Source organism: Planococcus citri, chromosome 2, assembly GCF_950023065.1.
Source record: "Planococcus citri chromosome 2, ihPlaCitr1.1, whole genome shotgun sequence".
Lineage (NCBI taxonomy): Eukaryota > Metazoa > Arthropoda > Insecta > Hemiptera > Pseudococcidae > Planococcus > Planococcus citri.
This window is the reverse complement of record NC_088678.1, coordinates 19,724,591-19,747,873: the sequence shown is the minus strand read 5'-3', so window position 1 is coordinate 19,747,873 and position 23,283 is coordinate 19,724,591. Positions and strand designations below refer to the sequence as shown.

The 23,283-nt window shown below is 36.4% G+C and overlaps 1 protein-coding gene across 1 annotated transcript in view; it reads right to left on the bottom strand.

Moving 5' to 3' along the window:
* Positions 1-23,283, bottom strand: part of LOC135834926 (uncharacterized) — a 404,651-nt gene that overhangs the window by 145,914 nt on the left and 235,454 nt on the right. The gene's annotated exons all lie outside the window — the stretch shown is intronic.

Below are 23,283 nucleotides of genomic sequence, written 5' to 3'. Positions count from 1 at the left end.
AGAGATCATGCCTTAGGCAACCTCCTACCGGTTTGGGTCAGGGTGGACGATCCGTCTCACCCCCCCCCCCATTTCCCTTCCGGTCCCTCGTCTTAATCTTGGGGTGAAGGTATAGCTTAAACTTAGAATAGTTAATGATAGTTAATATTAGTAACCTTAAGATTAAGATTGTTTTTTCTTTTTAAATAAATATAAACCCTCGGCGCCTGGTGCGAGGTGATTTAACCAAAAAAAAAAAAAAAATCCAACCTCAGAAAGACAGCAGCCCTACCCAGTTGGGTGAAAATCTGCTCTTCTGCCAATAAATACGCGGTAAAGAGCAGTTTAATTGGCGTTTTATACTTCAACGCGACTTTAAACTGCTGCCATGCAGCAGATTTTACAGTTTTCAAAATGGCGCTTCAATTCACCGGCGTAATTTGAAGCGACTTTTTAGGTTGTTACATTTTCTGCTCAGCAGAATAAAATTTCTGCTGATAAACACGCCACACGAATATTTCGTAGCGTATTTTTATTGCTTAAAGCCGCTACGCTTCTAAATTATGTGGCGTATTTTTGCACGTTGAAAAAACCAGCCACAAAATACGCTACGCAAATATTTCGTAGCGTATTTAATCGCGTATTTGCTGAAAAACGCGCGTAAATGTGGTATTTTGGGTGTGTATTATAGGTTAGTATATAAATATTTGTTCTGTTCTACCAAGTTCCCTGGTGGAGTAGGTAGTAAGGAGTCCGCTTTCAGATCTGGGGACCCGAGTTCGATCCCCGCTAGTGCCGAAAAATTTTTCAAGAATATTGATCAATGGCACATTTTTACGCGTAAATAAAATACGCGCCGATTTATGGGCAGAAAAGGCATTGGCGTAAAGTGTTAAATCTCCTGCCCACGTTTTTATGTCGCGTAAGAGCAGATTTTCACCCAACTGGGTAAACAAACCACAATGTGCCAGTAACTACTCAACATTAGTAACATAACAATTAGAAGATGGAGTTCAATCAACTTATGAATATCAGGGTCTCTGTAGTCAGTCAGAAATGAACCAGTCCAGAAGCTGAAGGCACCATGGCAGCCAGCCTGTTGAAGTGTTCCCAAAAGCACATGGCTTCGCGTGTGGCGCGTGGTAGCCGGAGAGAATCCGGAGGCCAAAGGGTGCTCCCCTCAGGGGGGCAGGTTCCTGGTGGAAACTACACACCACAGGAACCATATGAAAATGGATTAACACTTGAAGATGTCAACCAATGCATCTTATTTGTTAGAACAACTTTTAGACACACACAAAAACCGAGGTTGGACAATCCCATTAGTCCACAATCGATCCTTAGTAAACACTTTGCTGATATTGAAAACCAAAATGTGGTATGTAACATAGTTGACAAGGCAATGGATCAGTTGATCACTGATGGTGAACTGGGTTGTCCTTACTCTCTGATTTTTTCACATCACATATACCAACCCACAATGCAGTACCAAGAGGGATAAAAGAGAGATTCTACCACCCAGTTGGGCCAGCCACTGTGGGTTGTCTACTGCCCTATAGCAATTACCTACAGATGGGACAAATAACCCCAGCTGGGGTGGAGAAAGTTCTCAAACTAGCTGAGAAGGAACTAGAAAAAAAAATCCAACACTCTAACCAGGGATGGAAGAACGAACAGGAACAAAGAACAAAAGAACAACCAATTTTTGAAAGAATGAGCGAACAAAAGAACGAACACCTGGAAAAATCCCAGTGAAGAACATTGAGAACAAAGAACGGAAATTTTTATTCGTCTTTGAAAAACAGAAGAACAAGAACCATTCTTCTGATTTTTAATCTTGTTCCCGTTCTTTTTTTCACTCTGCTTTTAGTGTTTTTTCCATTTTTTTCTTCATTTTTCGAACATTTTGGGATATTTTGGGTCAAAATTTGAGAAAAAAGTGCCACAATTTGGCATATATGCAAAAAAAATTGAAAATTACGAGAACAAGAACACTGGGAACAGAGAACCAAAAAAATCAAAGAACAAGAGAACAAATGAATGAAAGAACGAACAAAGTTTCCGAGTTTTGAGAAAGAACATATTGTGAAAATTCATTTCAGGAACAAAAGAACGAAGAACGAAGAACAAAATTCCTTGTTCTTCCATCCCTGACTCTAACTGGGGAAAGATAGAGACCAAATCAAATGGGATCTTCACCCTGAAGGAATTAGAGGATGATCTGTTTAGACAATACCCACAGTTTGCCCCGGCCCATTGTGTTAGTTGAGACTTCAGGATGTCCAAGGGCATTGCGCTCCTGTTCAAACAAGCCTTTGGAAACCAGGACACTCTGAGGTCTGCTTAAAAAAGATGGAAATTACATCCTTTAGGCGATTACCAAAGAACAGTACAATGATAAGCCATCAATCAAGGACTTCGTAGCAATGATGGAAGCACTTGCTGCCAAATGCGACCAAGTCAAGATCAAAAAGATAGCAGTACCAAGACTAGGGTGTGGTCTGGATAAACTGGAGTAGCCAACAGTGAAACAAGCCATCATCAATTAATGCTTCAGGGACCACCCAGTTACTGTCAGAGTATGCACCCAGAAGGAGGAACAGCTTCAATCCTGATCTACCAACCAAAGATCGACTGAAAGAAGCCCTGTAAATAACCCATTAAAATGCATTACCTCAAGCTGTAAATAACTACAGTTGGATTTTTCAAAAACCATGCATGCCCTAAATATATATTTTTTCTCAACTCTATAAGCCTAAATTAATTTAGTGCGTGTTTTGTTCTTGTAATATGTACTACATATAATGCTGTACATATTTGCAAAATAGACCAAGTTAATTAATCATACCTATTTTCCTAAATTTTTTCAGTCTAAAATAATTAGTCATATCTAGTATTGTAATCTCAAGTCCAATGTGAGAGGCTGGTGTGAAGCCCTTAGCAAATGCACCAGCCTCCTCGCAAAAGTCCCCCATATCCAAAACTCGTGTAATGCAAAGGGGAGACCAACACTTGTTGACCCACACTTGTTGACCCCCTATAACAAAGCCTGGTAGGGTGATTGGGTCCTTGACAACTGCCTAGGTGGTATGCATGGGTCGTGGTGGACAACCCGTATTTCCTCCCTCCCCCCGCATCTTAGATCTGGGATTGGGGATAAATTAAGATATTACATTTTGTTTAGATTTAGTCTTAGATTTAAGATGTAAATAAATATGTTTATTTGAGAAAATCCCCGGCACCCTGTGTGTCCGGGGAACCAAAAAAATGAAAATAAAAAATAAAGAAAAGACCCTGAACCTGAAACTGATCCCATTTAAGCCTGAACCTCGAAACTCTTCTTCCGATCCCTCATCACAGAGATCATTATTAGAGATCTTACCGGTTCAAGGCCAGAATTTCTAAGAATGAGTTGGTTTTTGAACAGGGTGAATCATTTTCACTTTTTTTCGGAAATGGTTTCAAAAAACTGTGTTTAAACAGCTGTATTTGAGGAGTTCCCAAAACACTGGGTACCTAGTTCTAAATCCTAAATAAGATTTGAAAAATTTAGAAAAAATTGAAAGTATTGGGAAACTGTCGAAGTGTTCTTTGAAAATCAAAAAAATCAACTCTGGCATCTTGAAATCTGATTCATCAACAGTAACGTGCTTCTTCAGTGAACCAAATTTTGGCTCAATTGGGTCCATTGTTTACAAAAGTTCTCTTTCAGCGTCATCTCACACGTTGAAAAGCGAAAAGGTGTAAAACATATTCTCACACACAAATACACGAAGGAGCTCTTGATCATCTCGCATAATACAAGTTTTTAAAACGCGTATATTATTCGCAAATAAGCTGGCTAAAAGCTCATTTGTACGTTTAAAACGGCCGCGTTTATATTCATTTTAAGCTCGTTACCAACAGGATAATTTTTCCCAGTGCAATTCTTGCTCTTTATAATATAGTACAATGAGTATTTCAGCACTTCCTCCTCGTGGCTCCGAGTCGTCTCTTCCATATAGTCACACCATCGGAATACTGTAGTGTGCCGGTGTTGCGGCCTATTCTGCATGCTGCACAGCACACGGAACTTGGAATAAGTGGCAATTAGAGCTGGTATTCTTTTCAGTGCGGAACAGGATATCGCGCTTCAACAGTCTGTCGAGCTTTCTTCTCCTATCGTTGCCAGTCTATTTTACGTGTAGTAAAAGAGGCGTTCACTTCTGAAAACTGAAAACCAGCCAAAAACATACAGTTTATACGTACAACGACCTTTTTCACTCCATCGTTTTCTTTTTTTTTAAATAATACTCTCGTATCTGCCTAACTACACACGTTGTATACCCCCCGAGAGAATTTTTTTCTTTTTAACGATACCATTGCCATATACACACACAATTCTTCGACGTCGTCAAATATTATACGCGAGTCGAAAATCAATTTCCCTTTTACTTGACGGTTTGGGTTTTTTCCTCGCCTATTTTCGCTCCCCCTCCTACCCCTTTATGCTTTGATATTCGCTCGCACAAATTTCATTATTTTATTCGTAAATTGAAATCGAATGCGAGAAATAAATTTCCTTCGGAAAAACACACTGCGTCGAGTCACTTGCTTTTTTCAAAGTACCTGGCAAATCTTCTTTGATAGTATATTTTTGTTGTTTTTCCATTTTCCTCCAACAAGAGGTAACTGACAGCGAGAAAAAAAGATGAGTTCTGTGTTATTCGAGGTACGTAGTTTTTTTTCCTGCTTCGTGTTTATGGCGTAAAAATACGCCGATATCGAAATGAACAAATCGTCATCTTCGAGAAATTCGACGTATTCGAAGGTAATTATTTTTTTTTCAAATTTCGATGATGTTGTTACGACTTTTTGACATTGAAATAATCCTGCAGTTATTAGTTTGGGGAGAAATTGATTGCAATACGTATACGTACTTCGCCTACGTATACTTTACTTATCGTTATTTATGTAGTTTATTCGATGCGAATGACGAGGTGTTAATAAAATTGCCTATGCGGTTCGCCGTAAATATGTACTTGAAATTCTGCGAAAGACACGAATGACTAGATGTTAATAAAATTGCCTACTCAGTTCGCCGTAAATATTGCACTTCGAGGTTGCAAATGGGAAATTATCCAAGAGTGGTAGGGAGGGTGGAGAGTTCTGGGGTAAAAAGTTGAGAAAATTTCAGTTTACTTCAGTACTTGAAATTTTACGATTCAGACAATTTTCATGGCATTTTTGGAGAATTTTAAATTTTCGACTCAACACAATCCAATTAAGTATCACCTAGAATAAATTTTTTGGTCATTTTTGAAGAATTTCGAGCCCAAAATTTTACGAATCATTACGAATAAAGACAATTATTACGGATTTGCAAGGTCTCATATCATCGCAAAGAGGACATTGACACTTCTCCCATGAACTCTCCAACACGTATTTTTTTCACATTGTTTTTGTTTTCAAAGGTGGACAAGATAAGGCGAGCACATCCGTCTATCCGTTGATGTTTTCCGTTCGTACGAGACGACGTTTTTGCGGATAATTAAAAGGCTAGCCGGCGACATGATTAATGACATGACGTTAACTGACCTAGTCCTAAGTTCAAACGTTGGCTGCGGCTACTTAATTGCCGCCTACTTCGCGTCATAAAACCGAAGAAAAATGAATACGTTGCTTTTTCCCATATTCGCCTCGATCGATTAATCATCTCATTTACGACAGTTTTTCACCAGTTTCACGAGCCCCCTTCCTCGTTGCTTTTCCTTTTTCTGCTCGCAACAAGGTGAATGGCGTGCTCATGAATGGAAGTGTAGTGACTGTGACAGTGTTGCAAAAAGGTAGATAATCTGTTGTAGTTGAGGTTGGGAAGGAAGAGGGTATGTATTCGTCCATGTGAACGGTGACATGTAGATGACATCGTCGTATAATTTACCACTCTTTAGATGACATCAATTATTATGCGATTCATCATTGTATGTATATGGATATTATGGAAGAGGAAATCATATCTACCTGTGATGCCAAATTGCTATATGGAGAGTGTTGGATTTGACGTCTCATGTCACTGGCTCGAATGAAATGTGCAATATGCATATCTATCACACATTCGATGTACCTATCAGTTACATGAACATACGCACAGCAAAAAATACTCGCTCGAATTTTCCAATCATTTGCTTTGCTTTAGTTTCACCCACCTACTCCTGATAGGAAACAAAATAGCTTCGATTTCGCAATATTATATGCTGACCGAATCTAGTAAACTCAATACGGACTCGTATTCGATCTAATTTTCTCAATTAATTTCGAATCTTTGGTCATTTTATATATACTGTGGAAAACCTATCTTAAGCTCTTAAATCCCTCGATAGTAGGTTTCGTTCGTTCTACATAAGCCACCGCGAGCGAGTGTACTCAATCGATTTCTATTTATTTGGTCAAGCACTTCGTTGCTTGTTTTTAATGGCTATTTGAAGAATCGACCAAGGCGACTTACGAGGTATACTCTCTCGTTAGATGGCCCCCTTCTTATACGATGTACTTTGGGTTATATGTAGTTTGCTCGTACATAAATTAACCTCGTTCTTAGAACCAGAAATATGCTTCGAAGTACATTATAATGTGAATCAAGGTGCGATATTCGCGCGATTGTGGGAGGTAAAAATTTACTGTGGTATTGATTTTTTCCTTTTTTAGAGTCGTGTACAAGTTTTATATTTTGACGCAATTTGAAAAGGGGAAGGGGGCAGGATAGTATATTTTTTGAGTCGGATGGTCGATTTGAGTCTAACAATAAGTGGCTTCAAATTATAAAAATTTTGAAAAGAAATCATCAAACATTGATGACAACTCCTTAAGAAAAAAACTATAGGTAATATCTCTAGTCTTACCTATACCTAAGTAATTAAATGTTTGCAAAATAAATTCCATTATCTACCATTTTTCCCATTATGAATATTTTTCTGTAGTTGTCTTCACACAAAAAATTATTATTTATGTAAGTATGAGAAGTTGCAACAAAAATTCATGTTTTTTTTTACCCAATTCAGCATCGAACTTGTCACTTGTCACAAAAATTGATATTTCCGTGAAAAGTTGATAGGTATCTGAAAACCTGAACGAACTGACGAGGCAAAATTTGAACAAAACTTATTTAAAATTGCTGAACTTGTCAAAACGATAAGCATTCGTTGAAAATGAGGAATGCTGAATGGAAGTGAATGCTGAAGTGGGCAGAATACTGAACAGAACTGAACTGACTACTGAGCAGAATACAGAAATTTTATCCATTTTATTTTTTTTACCAATTCATTCATTCATTCATTCATTCATTCATTCATTCGTTCATTCAGTCTTTCCATCTGTCCGTCTGTCCATCTGTTTATCATTTTATCTTTTTTCATCTTTTTCTGTCTTTTTTCCCCATCTTTTTTCATCTTTTTGTCTTTTCTGTGTTTTTGATGTCTTGTCCTTTCATTGTCTGGTCCTTTTGTTGTCTCATCTCCTTGTTGCCTTGCAGTTTTGTCTTTTTTTGGCTTTCGCCATCTCTTCCTTTTGTTGTCCCATTTTTTTGTTGTCTTGTATTTTCATTGTCTCAACTTTTTGTTGTCTCCTCTTTTTGTCATCTCATCTTTTTGTTGTCATGTCTATTCATTGTCTCATCATTTTGTTGTCTCACCTTTTTGTTGCCTTGTCCTTTCATCATTTTTGGTACTTTTGTCATCTTGTCTTTTCATCGTCTTGTCTTTTTGTCTTCTCTATTTCTTGCCATCTCATCTTTTCGTCATCTCATCTTTTCGTCATCTCGTCTTTTTGTGGTCTCGTCTTTTTGTGGTCTCGTCTTTTTGTGGTCTCATCTTTTCGTCATCTCGTCTTTTTGTGGTCTCGTCTTTTCGTCATCTCGTCTTTTTGTGGTCTCGTCTTTTTGTGGTCTAGTCTTTTTGTGGTCTCGTCTTTTTGTGGTCTCGTCTTTTTGTGGTCTCGTCTTTTTGTCGTCTCGTCTTTTTGTCGTCTCGTCTTTTTGTCGTCTCGTCTTTTTGTCGTCTCGTCTTTTTGTCGTCTCGTCTTTTTGTCGTCTCGTCTTTTTGTCGTCTCGTCTTTTTGTCGTCTCGTCTTTTTGTCGTCTCGTCTTTTTGTCGTCTCGTCTTTTTGTCGTCTCGTCTTTTTGTCGTCTCGTCTTTTTGTCGTCTCGTCTTTTTGTCGTCTCGTCTTTTTGTCGTCTCGTCTTTTTGTCGTCTCATCTTTTTGTCGTCTCGTCTTTTTGTCGTCTCGTCTTTTTGTCGTCTCGTCTTTTCGTCGTCTCGTCTTTTCGTCGTCTCGTCTTTTCGTCGTCTCGTCTTTTCTCGTCTTTTCGTCGTCTCGTCTTTTCTCGTCTTTTCGTCGTCTCGTCTTTTCTCGTCTTTTCGTCGTCTCGTCTTTTCGTCGTCTCATCTTTTCGTCGTCTCGTCTTTTCGTCGTCTCGTCTTTTCGTCGTCTCGTCTTTTTGTCGTCTCGTCTTTTCGTCGTCTCGTCTTTTCGTCGTCTCGTCTTTTCGTCGTCTCGTCTTTTCGTCGTCTCGTCTTTTTGTCGTCTCGTCTTTTTGTCGTCTCGTCTTTTTGTCGTCTCGTCTTTTTGTCGTCTCGTCTTTTCGTGGTCTCGTCTTTTCGTCGTCTCGTCTTTTCGTCGTCTCGTCTTTTCTCGTCTTTTCGTCGTCTCGTCTTTTCTCGTCTTTTCGTCGTCTCGTCTTTTCGTCGTCTCATCTTTTCGTCGTCTCGTCTTTTCGTCGTCTCGTCTTTTTGTCGTCTCGTCTTTTCGTCGTCTCGTCTTTTCGTCGTCTCGTCTTTTCGTCGTCTCGTCTTTTCGTCGTCTCGTCTTTTCGTCGTCTCGTCTTTTCGTCGTCTCGTCTTTTCGTCGTCTCGTCTTTTCGTCGTCTCGTCTTTTCGTCGTCTCGTCTTTTCGTCGTCTCGTCATTTCGTCGTCTCGTCATTTCGTCGTCTCGTCTTTTCGTCGCCTCATCTTTTTGTCGTCTCATCTTTTCATTGTCTTGTCTTTTTGTCGTCTTGTCTCATCATTTCACCATCTCATCTTTTCAACGTTTCCTCATTTCATTGTCATCTTGTCTTTTCATGTGTATGTCTGTCCCTTCGTTCGTGTGGTTGTCTGTCTGTTCATCTTTTTGTCCTTTTCTTTCTACCTCTCTTTCTTTCTTCCTTTCTTTCTTCCATTTTTCCAATGAGTCTTTCATGTAGAGTCTGTCCATTGAAAGAAGACCATTCTTGTTTCATTGCCTAGCGTCAGTTCTACTCAAACTAGTGCACTAGCCATTCCAGTGATGCAAGCAACTCCGCCCATCCTCTATATGATCGCATAAAAATATTTAGTCAACCCTTTGCTATTATCCTTCCCCTTGTCACGAGGAGTAAAATCGTTTTTGATTCATCTCTGTACGTTTACCTGTTCTTTTTCCCTCATCTCTAACCTGTTGACGGACCACCCGCCTGTCAGCTACCAGTCGCCGTTTTACAATGTAGTTTGTACTACTGAGAGTAAAGCTTATTGTGAGGACCCCTGTTTTCGTGACGTCACCGCGTTGTTCGCGTTTTACCAGCGGTCTTCTTTCGATGGACATACTCTATGTACTTACTATGTATGTAGGTACATATTTTATTTACCAGCGAATGTATTGCAAATAATAGGTACTACAAAAGGGAGGTATATTGTGTGAATATTGCTTACTCTCTCCATTAGATATGCCAGAGTAGCTACATTGATGTTGATTGTTGATGTATGTACCAAAGCTTAATTATTGACAAAGATCGTCATACCCATTAGAGCTATCCATAAACCATAAGAAAAGTTTTTATGAATCACTTGGGCGTTTATTCTAATACATACATATAATCCTTCTCTCAGAATATTTATGATAATATCCCACTCCTATCTCGATCATTATAATTTCTACCTTTACCTATATCTTCCCAACCTCCCCAATTTTTTCCAACACACCCGATTCTCCCCGAAAATCCCCAGTTTATTGCCTAAATTTTTCTGTGGGTGGCCCTCCCATTTGGCACATCTCTTCAGTGAAAGACACTTTAGAATAATTCTTTGACAGTTTATATTTACTCGAAATTGAAAAGGAGGGAGATTGGAATTTTCGGGTCTCGGTTATTTTGAAAATTGAGGGATCCGGCCAGCAGTAAGCTGGCCAATGCCCGAGTAAAATATATTTTAGGTCAAAAGGTCGACCATTGAAAAACAATACGGTGCCAAAAATAATAAAAACAACACTTTGGCCAAAATATATATGGATTAGATGGATTTTGAATTATGAACGAGCCTTTCCTTCACTGCAACGGTGTTCGCAGGTGATCGAGACCTCAGACTACACAGATATAATAGAGCCCTAGCTAGACCATACCTAACCATTCATAATCTGCGGTCCGAGCTGCGGTAATAATAAACGAATAAGGATGAAGCATGCACACCAACTCAAAAATATGGAAAGGTACATACCTACATATAAAAGAACTAATCGAACACTGGCCTCTGCTACAGACTTTCCTCACCAATTCTGTGCAGAGAAGAGAGAGGACGAGGAGTAAATACTGATGTGGTTTCCTATACCATCGGCGGTGGTGGTGTTGTTGTTGTTGTGTTATTTCGCATAGACTCGGAATTTCGTCCGAGCTGTCGAGTAATATTTATGCCACGGTTTCGTGTAATTTTCAACATGATAAAAGTTGCCCGTCTAATTAATCTTACACGAATGTATAGAAAGGAATATTGAGCCGGGAGGCGGGACGCGGTGGTAATTTATTATACCCTTTTGGATTCGCCTTGCGTACTCGTAATACGCGGGTAGCAAAATTTCAAGGCGTTGAAATTCATTAGTCAGCCTACGCCAAGGTAAAATCCACACAGAAGACCTGTATAATTTTTTTCGCCGTCTGTGAAATATTTATTTATAATCCGAAATCTCTAAAGTCAACTTTTAGAAGTCTCATAATGCAGAATAGATATCTAAATTAGGCAAATTGCGTGACTCTAGCGAATTTGGCTTCGAGACGAGCACATATACCCGAGAAACACTGTAGTATAGTACAACAAGTAGGTATAGGTCTGTAGGTCTACGTAATGGTGAGTAAAGTTAAGTATAATGTAGATATATACGAGTTTAATGATACCCAAGATTCTACGTTTTATTCAATTAGAAGGTATTAATAAGAATTAAGCAGCAAGTTTTAATAAAAGGCGAGTCAACTTTCGACGTCACAAAAGGTATTTCCTTTAATCATTTAATTAAACCTTGACAGGTCTTTCTTCTCTTCTTATACGGATTTGTTAATTAAATCTTATGGAAATAGCTGCAAAAATAAAATAATCTTGTGAAAATGAAAATTTATTCAATCTTATAGGAAAAGACGACAACGATGACGACGACGACGACGATGAGAAGCAACGAAATTCCATCTCCTTTTTTTCCCTTCTCAGTCTTTCTGATTCTTTTCGAACACCTTTTGCCCTTTTCTATCCTCCTTCTCGTACCTTTTTTACGACAGTTTCATCTCCTATTACCTCGAGCAAAACCACGCTTCAGGTAACTTTTGCTAGTTCAAATACATTTTTACCTGTACATATAAATGACGAGCTAATCAATGTGGAATTTCAACCGGAAGTATACCAACATCGGTAGAAAATTTATAACGCACGCTGAAATTAATATTTCAACCATTCTATCAATTATTCTGATTAATAATCTGCAATAAATCAAGTTGCAAAAGTTGAGAAATAAACACTCGAATGAAAATAACCAGCCAATTAAACTAGACTGTTAATTAGGGTAGTAAATAGATAAGTAAATGTTGGTCGACGAGGGTTAAAAACGATACACTCAAGGTATCCAGCTGAATGGAATATAGTCGATACTGTGATGCTAATGGGTATGCTAGAAAATATCTTGTAGATGCATCGATGCGAAAATTAATGCATCTCGAACGTACATATACACTATACAGATACGTGAAAAATATCCTGTTCGAAAGCATTCTCTTTCCCTTCCCCTATAATGCTTATCTTACATATATGTTTAGATGGGTACGTAGACGTACGTAGGTAGGAGTTTGCAAAAACGTACCAAATATCCCTCTGATGAACTCATGTATAAAGAAACACTGCTATACTTTATCTAACGAGGATATACGAGTAGTAGAGCATACTATAGATAGTGCATAGGGAAAGGGCGAAGCTGAGTAGAAGCTCTCGAATTGGAATTTAAAACGAAAACCCTCTGGTGCTTGATCGGTTCGTTGAAAAGTTCTCTAAATTTAAAACTAAAGGTTATTGACCGATGGTGGTTGGTTTTTTTAATGAGTTGCTGAAGGGTTGAGATGATCAACGTGTGCCCAACTAGAACCAGGATGATACAGAAGTGGGTACTTGTCAAATTTTTAGTGTTGGAGAATAGGAAATGAATGAATCTTCAAAGTAACCGTTGATTAGTTAATAAATATGAAAAATAAATAAATTCACATAGTTAGGTACCTATCTAATGAAATAAATTTAATATTTATCTCAAAATTCATTCTTCAAGTTCAGGAGCATGCATTTTAAAGCCATGGGAAAAGTAAATTGTGCTGTACCCCTTACCTCCCCCCATTCCTCTCCAATTTCCTCAAATATTTCAAGAATAAGATTATTAAAGTGCCTTTTTCGATTTTTGGTGAATTTTTGAAAATCAAATTCAGGCCAAAAATGAGGGGAAAAATCAAAATTTCACCAGATTGACCTAGCAAGCTGAAATTTGGAATATATCCTATTTTTGACCTGCCAAATTTATTGGAAACTATTTAAAACCGTTTTCAGTAGTTCTGGAGCCTCCAGCAGATTTTTGAAACTTCAAATGAAGTTGGATAAAGCAGAAATTTATTCTGCAAACTAATTTCAATCCACTACGAAGTTGACTGCAGGTAAATTTCAAGTCGTTTAGGAGTTGTCAGGGAGTTTTTAAAATTCCTAGAGCCTCCAGAAATTTTTTGAAACTTTGAATTTTTACAAAATTTCAGCAAATGGAGGTAGAAAGCCGAAATTTACTCCGCAAACTGGTTTCAATACGCTATGAAATCGACTGCAGGTGGTTTCAAGTGATTTTGGAGCTTCCAGCTACTTTTTGTAAATTTCAATAGAAAGATAAAATTCAGTTGACACCCTATTTTTGGCATTATTCCGAAATGGATTTCAGACAGTTTCAGTCCATTTTGGAGCCTCCTGCACCTTTTTGGAAACTTCAGTTTCTGAAAAAATGCTACAAAATCTATCCGAATTAACTTTAGCACGTGTAATGTGAAGAGTAAATTTCGGCTTTCCAACTCCATTTCATGAAATTTTATAGAAATTCAAAGTTTAGAAAATCTACCGGAGGCTCCAGTACTTTCTTAGAAGTCGCTGGAAGCTCCAAATCTACTTTCAATCCATCTCCAGTCGACTTCATAGCGTATTGAAATTAGTTTTCAGAATAAAGTTCGGTCTTCCAATGACATTTGATAAAATTTCGTGAAAATTCAAGCTTTAAAAATCTGCTGGAGACTCTAAAAATTTTCAAAAAGTCGCTGGAAGCTCCAAAATGACTTGAAGTCACCTGAAGCAGTCTTCAGAGGGTGTTAAAATATTGTAGTGTAGAGTCAATTTCAGCTTTTCATCCCCACTTGATGACATTTTGTGAAAATTTAACGTTTCAAAAATCTGCTGGAGGCTCCAGAAATTTTCAAAAAATCGCTGGAGGCTCCAAAACGACTTGAAATTCACCTGCAGTCGACTTCGTAGTGCATTGAAATTAGTTTACAGAATAAATTTCAGCTTCTCAACTTCATTTGATGAAATGTTGTGGGAAATTCAATTTTCAAAAATCTGCTGGAGGCTCCAGGACTACTCAAAACGGTTTCATGCTGTTTTCAATCGATTTGGCAGCTCGAAAATAGAGTATATCGCAAATTTCAGCGCATCAGGTCAATCTGGTAAAATTTTGATTTTTTCCCTCATTTTTGGCCTACATTTGATTTTCAAAAATTCACCAAAAATCGAAAAAGGCACTTTAGCACTTGAAATTTTTACAGGTGATGAATTTTTGACTGCTCTTTCGATTATTTTTGTACGGTTTAAAAAATTTCGTGCGAGTCCTATTTTGGAACGTAAAAGTTGCCACAAATCAATAACTTTAAATCACCAAAAACTGGTGAAATTTCGGTGGAATTCGCGAAAAAATTGTTTAAACACTCGTTTAAAAATGTTCAAAAGTGGAGTAAAAAAAAAGCAATAAACAAATAAAAATTACCAAGAACTAAAGAAATTTTTGTTCGAGTTTAACAAAAATTGATGAAAATTAGGGGGGGGGGGTTGAAAACAAGTTGAAATAGATGCAGTAAAAGCACAAAAAAATCAGTACCTACAGTTGATAAAAATGGCCAAAAGTAGGTGAAATGTCAGTAAAATTAGACAAAATTTGATATTTTAAGAGGAAAACATAATTAGGTAGAACCTGTTAAAATGACAGAAGTTTAAAAAAAAACTGAGGATCTCGTTAATAAAATGTAAGCAAGAAGCTTCGTCTTTATAATACATTTTAAGTTCTATTTTAAATATTTTTGTACCATGCCAAGTGCAAAGTGTTCACCATAAATTTGTGATGAGATATCTCAAGTTTTGATTGTGTCTTTTTTTTTTAAAAAATGCCAAAAATCTGTGACCCGCTCTGACAAAATCGACCATTTCGACGAAAAAAAGTATCCAAAATAATGACGTTTAAAATGAGTTTTAAGGGTTGAAAGATCAGATTTTTGAGAAAAAAACATTTTTTGAGGGTCACAATTGTGCTTATTTTAGTTTTTGCTAAGTAAGTATGTACATATTTTTCAATTCAACTTTAAAATTTTCATTTATTCTTCCTCTGTTTTAATTTGAAATATTTTATCATGAAAATCTTTTGATTGTAAAATTTTGATCCCCTCTCCCATCTAATCAAAGCAATTGTCAACTTTTTTTGGGAATGTCTTATTTATTCGACACAGTGTACCTGTTTCGGTTTTGTAATCGTTAACATTTTAAGTTTCTTCCCTTAATTTTTTCAATATTTTTATTTTCAATTGAAATTTAAAATTTTCCGTTTACTCGCTTTTCTTTCGGAATTTTCATTCATTGCAATAGTACTTACATATGAAGTAGAATTGAAAAATTTAGCAATCAAATTGAAATGAACAATTTTTGAGCCCTTTTTAATTCTTCTATATAAAAAATCATTCAGTTAGGGAAAACCCGCAAGTAGGTATCTGTTCGGATTGATCTTAATTACTTATTTGAATTTTTTTCAGAAAGCTCGTTTTCAAAAAAATGTTGATTTCATATTCGTCATTATTAATTTACCTGATTTTTTCAAAAAACAACCCGCTTCCCCGTCTCCTCCCGTTCAAAAATATTGGAAAATTTTTAAAAAATAAATTCGTGGTATTTTGTTTGAAATATTGTCATTTAGCTTCGATTTTAAAAGCGTTCTGAAGGTAATAAAGTCTCGTGTAAAACTTTTGTATGTAGGTAGGCCTATTGAACGAGCAAGCCCAAGGTCAGAAACTAGTGAAATTAAATGGAAAACGGCTTATGTGTAACATGAGTGTGAACGAGAAAAGTGCTTTTACGATAGGAAATTTCCAAAAACTCTATTACCGTTAGTGGTTTCTTTTCAATATCAATTTTAATTGCTCGTTGAAACGCGGTCATCTTATATATAGAGAGTCTTTGCAAATCGCTTTCGTATGGTTTCGGCGTCGTCGTCGTACCGTTATCCTTTTCGGCACATTTCAATAGGCGATGAAGACCATTAAGCCGTTGAAATCGATTGGTTAATTCCTTTCAGCGTGCGGCAATATAAGAGCAACTTGCAGCGAGCAGCGTTGAAAAAGAAGCCAACAATCTAATCATTTCGCGCTGGAGATAATTAAACAGCCGCACGTAAAAATCCATTACTATAAAGCCATCGTCGTCGTCTTCGTAGCAGTCGCAAAAAACGAAAATAATTCTCGCGTATTTTAAAGTTAAAAGTAGGCGTACCTGGGCAGCAGTGAGCAGTGGAAAAAGTAAATTCATGAAGAAAGATGCCTGGTATTCATTTAGTGCTCTATTGAAGATTCTTTCTGGGTTGCTGCGATGCTGTGCCGCGTTTCGGTGCAAAAACTTCTTACACGAGCGAAGAAGTAAACTTTTAACGTTTCTAACCCGCCGAGAAAATATATTAAATTAGTAAGAAGAAGAGCAACTTTAACGTTCAATGCTATAATTAGCGTCCTGCTGGTAATGAAGTTACACAATGTCATATATTAAACGACGTATAATTTTAATAGAAAATTTCCTCTTCGATATACGAAGAGCCGAGCGAAAGGGATGAAAGCAGATGAAAAAAAAAACTACTTTGGTATCAAAAACTCTCGGCGAATCGTCGTCATTTTCTCAGACTTCTTATTAGATGGGTTTTTTGTGTGTGTGGGTTTTTTTCATTCTGTAAATAGGTTGAAATTGAAGTCGATTAAGATTCTCTTCCTCTTGACAGAGGATTTTTTACGAAAGGGGGACAAGAGAGGTAGGTTATTTTGAGTAGGAGACGATGGATTGTTGGATTCTTAGCTTCACAGGTTGATGAGCCTATCGTATAGTTGCAAATATGAAGGGTTTAGGAATTTTCAGAGAATGTTGTAACAGTGGGGTTAGGTGAGACTGCTAGAAGAAGGGATTATGATAATTTTCTCCTAAGGTGGTTTTCTGAGAAATATTCCATTGAAAAGGAACATTTTCCAAATAAATACCTGGCTAGGTCTAGAATAGGCAATCATTTCTACCTCAATGTACACAGTGAGAAGTTACTATACTATAAATAAAGAAAGCCTTCTTGTACCAATTACTTATGGTTTTTATTTATAGATGTTAGTGTAAAACAAGTAATTGAGCATATTAGGGTAAATGTGCCTAAGTTCGCGCACCTAATTTTCAAACAGCCACTACTTTTTATGAAAAGCAGCTAGAATATTGAAATTTGTACAGAAGGTTCCTCAAACATTTGGCTATGATTTGCCCCGAAAATAAAATTTTTAATCGATTTAGTTTTTGATATTTTGACCAAAAACCAAAAAAAGTCAAATGCGCAAACTTAGGCATATGCCTTCCTAAGATTGCACATTCACCTTCTCAAGATTGTGCGCCAGTGAAAAACATAGAAATTCGTCAATATTGTTTAATTGATGATGAAACCAAACAAAATGTCTCACACGAATGTGCATTTGAAACTTCTGAGTGAACCACATTGGAAATGCGCTCATATCTGGTATTTCCAGCATTACCCCCATTTCCTCCTAGCTTTTGACAAGGAGTAAACTCGATATACGTGTAAAAGGTGTCATTTCATTCAAATAAATTGGATTCTTAATAATAATTTTGAAAAGTATCATTATCAGTCTTGAAAAGTAGCAAAAAATAAAAATCGCAATCTTAGGCACAGGGGTGTTTTTTTTAAAAATTGAAAAATTGAAACCTAATTACAGCAGAAAGTACTTGAAATATGTGCTTGTTATAATCCCCAGACAATGACGAATCTAAAAATAGCTTATTTAGATTTCTACTGCCATTTCCATAAAAATTTTCACGTGCGACTTTTATTGTAAAAGTTATAAAAAAATTTGAAAAAAAAGTTTTTCGCTTGTCATTTTGCGACACTTGGTGCTACCATCACCAAAAAATGTGAAGTATGGTCATTTTGATTCTTCTTTCAAGTAAAGGCGGTATCAATGTTGTAACTCTCACTGGTTCTGAGAAATCGTTACTGCGCAATCTTAGAAAGCGCGCAAACATAGGCACATTTACCCTATACCAAACTAATTACAAGTAAACTTATAATTAATCTGTGTGTGAGATAGGTACTGAATACAAAACTACCTATCTTCTAACTCTCTGAGTAGGTGACTTAAAATACACATGGGCACAGCCCAAGAATTAACAATAAGCGAGTGTAAAAAGAAAGAATACGATGTAGTTGCATTCTTTCCATTCCAAATGCTGAGGTGATTAACACATTGTCACCTAGCATTCGTTATATTGGGTTAATTAAAAGCAAGGTAAACAACACTAAAGTGAATATAGCATTCATAGTATACTTAAGTATAGGTACTCAGATAACATTTATAACGTCATCTCAATAACTACTAAATGGGCACTATGTAAGGGGGAACGCAACCCCGGTAAAAGAATTAAACGATTACCTTAGATAAGTAAGTACGCATTGTAACTGTACACTTTACCTGCCTCTCCTGTGCTGACCCCAAATATTAGTCGCTTTGGCAGGACGCTTAGAAGACCCATTTTTGTAGAGATATTGGCTCAAGTGTCCGGAGTAACCTGGCCAATGTTTGCGTTATAGAAAAGAAGTCAGTTTAAAAAACCCATCTAAAGATGGGTATATCACAAATCGCAAGCCATACCAGCCTTGTACATACCGTAAGCGGGTGATATTTGGCAGGTTTTTCTGGGGGTTTTCAACTTTGACGCGCTGTGTAGGTTGTATAATTGAAGATAACATAGGCAAATATATGCTTAAAATGATCGTCTATGTTAGTAGAGTAGAATGGGGGTGCCAACTTACCCCCAGAGTTGACGGTATTAGCGTGCGGAGAACTCGCGCAAAAACTGCCAAATTAGCCGGCGATTGGGATATTTGGCACTACATGATAATCTGGTGGGTCACGGTTAAGTAACAGTGGGTAATTTGGCATTTTCAATACGAAAATCACACGTTTTCAACTGAAAAACCAACTACAGCGAGTGTTGGTACCAATATAACTCCATCTTCATGTATACCATTAGAAAGAGGATAAAATTCTGTGTATGAAAATGTAACGTTCGCCAATGTAACTTTTTACCAGTTCGGTCGGTAGAGGTAACTTTCCAAGGTGACTTTTTGAATAACAATTAACATCATTTTGTAAATTTACTCTCAATTTCCTTAAAATGCATCTCGAAAAGCGGTATTCGTTCTAAATTATTATTTGTGGACTTGGGAAGCCTAGACTGTGTGATAGCACTCTGCTGGGTGTTAATCAGTCCCACAGTATGCAATAATATTGCTCTATATGAGAGACTGCCAAATTACCCCCGGACTGCCAAATATCACCCGCTTACGGTATTTACCGAGAGCGACATTGACCTGGAGAGCTCGAGTGTCCTGGACCAAGTGATTTTTCTAGCATCACGATCCTAGCAGCGAGGTAAGAATCGCTAGTACATTACGTAGCTTATGGCTCCTCCCACAGGATTATTACCATAAGCCACACTCATAAAAAGATTATACGAATAACTACATAGGCGAGTAGGGCATATCCCCTCATCACAATGTTGATTAATTTTTGACAATTTTTTTTTTTTTTCAATAATCAAATATTGTATCTGTTAGGAAAAAATAACTCTTGCTTCTCAGTTTTTACTATTTATTAGTGCAAAGCTTATTTAAGCCTGATGATGAACACTTGGTGTTTGAAAAGCTTTGCACTAATAAATAGTAAAAACTGAGAAGCAAGAGTTATTTTTTCCTAATCTAACAAACTTCTCGCTAAAAGGTTCCTTTTTACCATTGTATCTGTTCTGGAACTGGCTAAAAATCGTTTCGAAAATTCGTCGATTTTAGATAAATCAAGCTTCGCAGAAAATATAAAGGTAGGTATTTAAAACAAGCTTTTCGAGGGCATCGAGAGGAAGCAAAGCTCTCGTGTTATTCAACGAAAAATTCGGGCAAAACTTGGAACATCTTTTGGAATTTCTTTTCACGTGGTTGAATTTAACCCAGTGGTAGGATTCAGTTCGGTTAGTTGGTCGATTGCGAGCACACCCCATCCCATGCCACGGTTACTCCACGGAATGTTAATGAACTCCAAAACCCTTTTTTCTTTCCTCCAGCGCCGTAGTGTTAATCTTCGCCACTTTATACTCTTTTTTCGCCCACAAAAAATAAGTAAAATAGGTACCTAAATAGAGTATAGAGAAGAGAGAACGAGGTTTTTTTTTCAAAAAAAAAAAAAAAAAAAAACACCTCTCGACACGTTTTCGTGTCTTTTTTTGGTAATTTTTAAGCTACCTCGGATGGTCACCTCGACGACGACGCGAAATACGATCTGACTTTTAAAACATTCCGTCAACCCTTTTTGTCGCCCTATATAAATTTCGAAGCGTCGAGATTCGAGAACCCTCTCTCTTTGTGTATTTACGTTACCGAGGGGTTATCCTCCACCGCCGCCGCCACCGCCGCCGCCACCGCCACCGTGTTGTGATAAATCTTACTCGAATTTTATTCCACTCTATAAATCATAATTAACGTTATAAATTGTCCGGTTTTTAATACTCGAACGAGGGGGATTTTATCGTTATTGTTTTCTGGGTACGTTGTCGTTGTCGGTGTCGTTGAAAGACGACGAAATCGACCCTTTGCACTAAATACTTTTCCAATATTATCGAAAGCTTTTCGCTTTTTTATGGGAGAAGTTTGTTTTGGCGAAATACGAGTATTAGAGGGTGTCGATGAGATCCACTGAGGGCAACAGATGTGGCCAGAGGAATCGGTAGCTTGAAATTTTTACTGAAGTTATAAGTACGAAATATTTAAAATTAGGGATTAATTATCCAATTTGGTTTTCATCGTGATTTCAAATAGTCTAGTTTTCAAATTTTAAACAATGAACTACTTACCTCTTCAAAAATTGATTCGATTTGAACTTTTTGATTTTCAGTTTGAATTCAACGTTTTTTGAAAAAGAGCACTTTGGAAAAAATATGTAGATACATTTATAATATAAATCCGCAGGTGACAAATTTTATGATTCTGAATTGTCTTGTAAGACCTCTTAGTTTTTCCTCAACTATTGATTTTTATGATGGAAGAATGGAAAAAGGTTTGAAAACTGTTCATTTGAAGCCATTAACACAATTTGAACTTTCCAACTTGAGCTTGAAATGTATTAAGGCCAAATTTTTTTGAGGAAAACAAATTGAATCACAAATTTTGTGAATAAAAAGTGTTCGTGCTGTAAAAGGTGAATTAATTAATTACCTAAATCCTTTGTGATTTAATTTCTTTTCATTTTATAAAAAATTTTTTCTGTCATTTTAACAGGTTTTTGATCCTGAAAATGCTGTCCAATTTTACCAAAATTTCTCCAGTTTTATATCATCTTCATAGATTTTATCAATATTTTTCGTGATTTTCTGTACCTTTTCAACGTGTTTTGAAAACTTTTTTTTTTTGCAATCTTCATCAAGATCTCCTCAGTTTTTAGTACCTACTTTTTATTAATTTATTATTTTTTTACTCCACTTTTGAATATTTTTAACACATATTTAAACAATTTTTTTTTGTAAATTCCATTAAAACCTAATCATATTTGTGGCAATTTTCAGTCATTTGAATTGTTTTTTTTTTCGTATTATTTTTATATTGTTTTTATGTCTTTAACACCTCTTTTTGCAGTTACCTATTGCCAAATTTTAAAAGAATTTCGACAGTTTTTGATAATTTACAGGGTTTTTAATGATTTTACGTTTATTTAAAGGTGTTTTTGATCGCAAAACTTTTGAATTTCAGTTTCAGTTTTCAGTTTTGCTCATTTCAGTTTGTTTGGTTTTTTTTTCAGTTTCAGATCCACTTTTTTCCATCAAAAAAGTGTCACATTTTAGGAAATTTTTGGCAAAAAAGCAAAGAATTCTGCTAAAATGCGAGAACTAGGTAATAGAAAATGAGCAACCAAAAATCAGTTTTGCTATTTTTCAGTTTTTAGTTTCAGTTTTGCTCACTTCACTTTCAGTTTTTAAGTCGAGTTTCAGTTTAAGTTCTAGTTTATTCAGTTTTCCATCACTGGTAGTAATTTTTAATGCATTACCTAGGTATTATCATGTTTTCAAATCAATTTTAATGAAGTCTCATACCCTTTTTGGTAACATGTTTTCAAATTTTACTGCATCTTCATTTAATTTTTGACGATTTGAATGTTTTTTTTTCGTCTTTTGATGTTTTTACGTCACATTAACATTTTCTTAACAGTGTTTAAGCAGGATGTTCAAATAACGGGGTGTAGAATTTTCTCCACTTTTTCTCCGATCATCGATCACTTTAATGTTTAACTAAGTAGTCAACTTTTCAACGCCGAAAAATTCGCTAAAAAATCAAGATCGATTTTGGCATCTAAACTTTTGGTTAAAATTGTCGGTTTCAGGTCATGTTCTTTCAATACATTTTTTTTTTAAATTTGTTGGTGAATCTGAAAAAAATGAAAAAATTCAGTCATCGTCCTCTATTTTTGACCTTTCTTCAAAAATGTCTAGCCAATCAGTTGATACCCAGCAGCTGGAGATGACGAGAACTTCGTAAACGAAAAATTTTTGGCCAATTCTGCTGATACATAAATGTACAACAATAGAACATTTTCCAAAAAAATATTTCAATTGACTGCATCCTCAGTGGAAGAGGGATGCGCCACACTTTTTTGAAAAAAATGGTTCTATGTATATTTCAATTAACGATCATAGAATTTTATTAACTTTCTCAGGAGTATTTGGGGATGAAAATTTTCCGAATTTGCAGCTTCTTCGAATATTTTGAGTTTTCAAAAATTCACAAGAAATCAAAAACTGATTTTGAGCACTTGAAATGTTAATATGGGATCATTTTTCTTTAATACTTTTGCCTCCACACACTTACAAAATTTAAAGTCAATCGGTTTAAAACAATCTGGGATGATTTAATACCCCTGAAGAACACATTTTACGAGGTAACACCTCTATAGAATGCCCATAAACAATTGCTTCATCGTGTTCAAAAATTATCATTAAGTAACTAGTAAGTAAAGCGATGGAATAAACATCAAAATCTGGGCGAGGAGACCAAATCACTATAAGATTTGTGCTCAGGCTTTAATCAAAATTGCAATCTTCCAAAAAATCAACCACACTCCCTAAATACCCTTCTCAATTCCCTCCTATATACGTTCATCTCACACACATGGGCTGTCGAGAGTCGATGCGGGCTGGGGAAAATATCATGTTGGGCTCCATTTCCAAAACAGAAGATATATTGTGGTTTTTAAGGGGTGGGGGGGGGGGAGTTGTCGACAGCAAATTTGTCGACTGATGTGGGAAAAAATACAAATTTTGCCAATTGATATAGGTAGGTATGTAAAATTCATACGATTTCTGAAACTTTCACTTTTTTTTTTTTAGATTTTTTGAGGGCTTGAATGTGAAATTTGTATAAATCCTAAAACGAGAAAA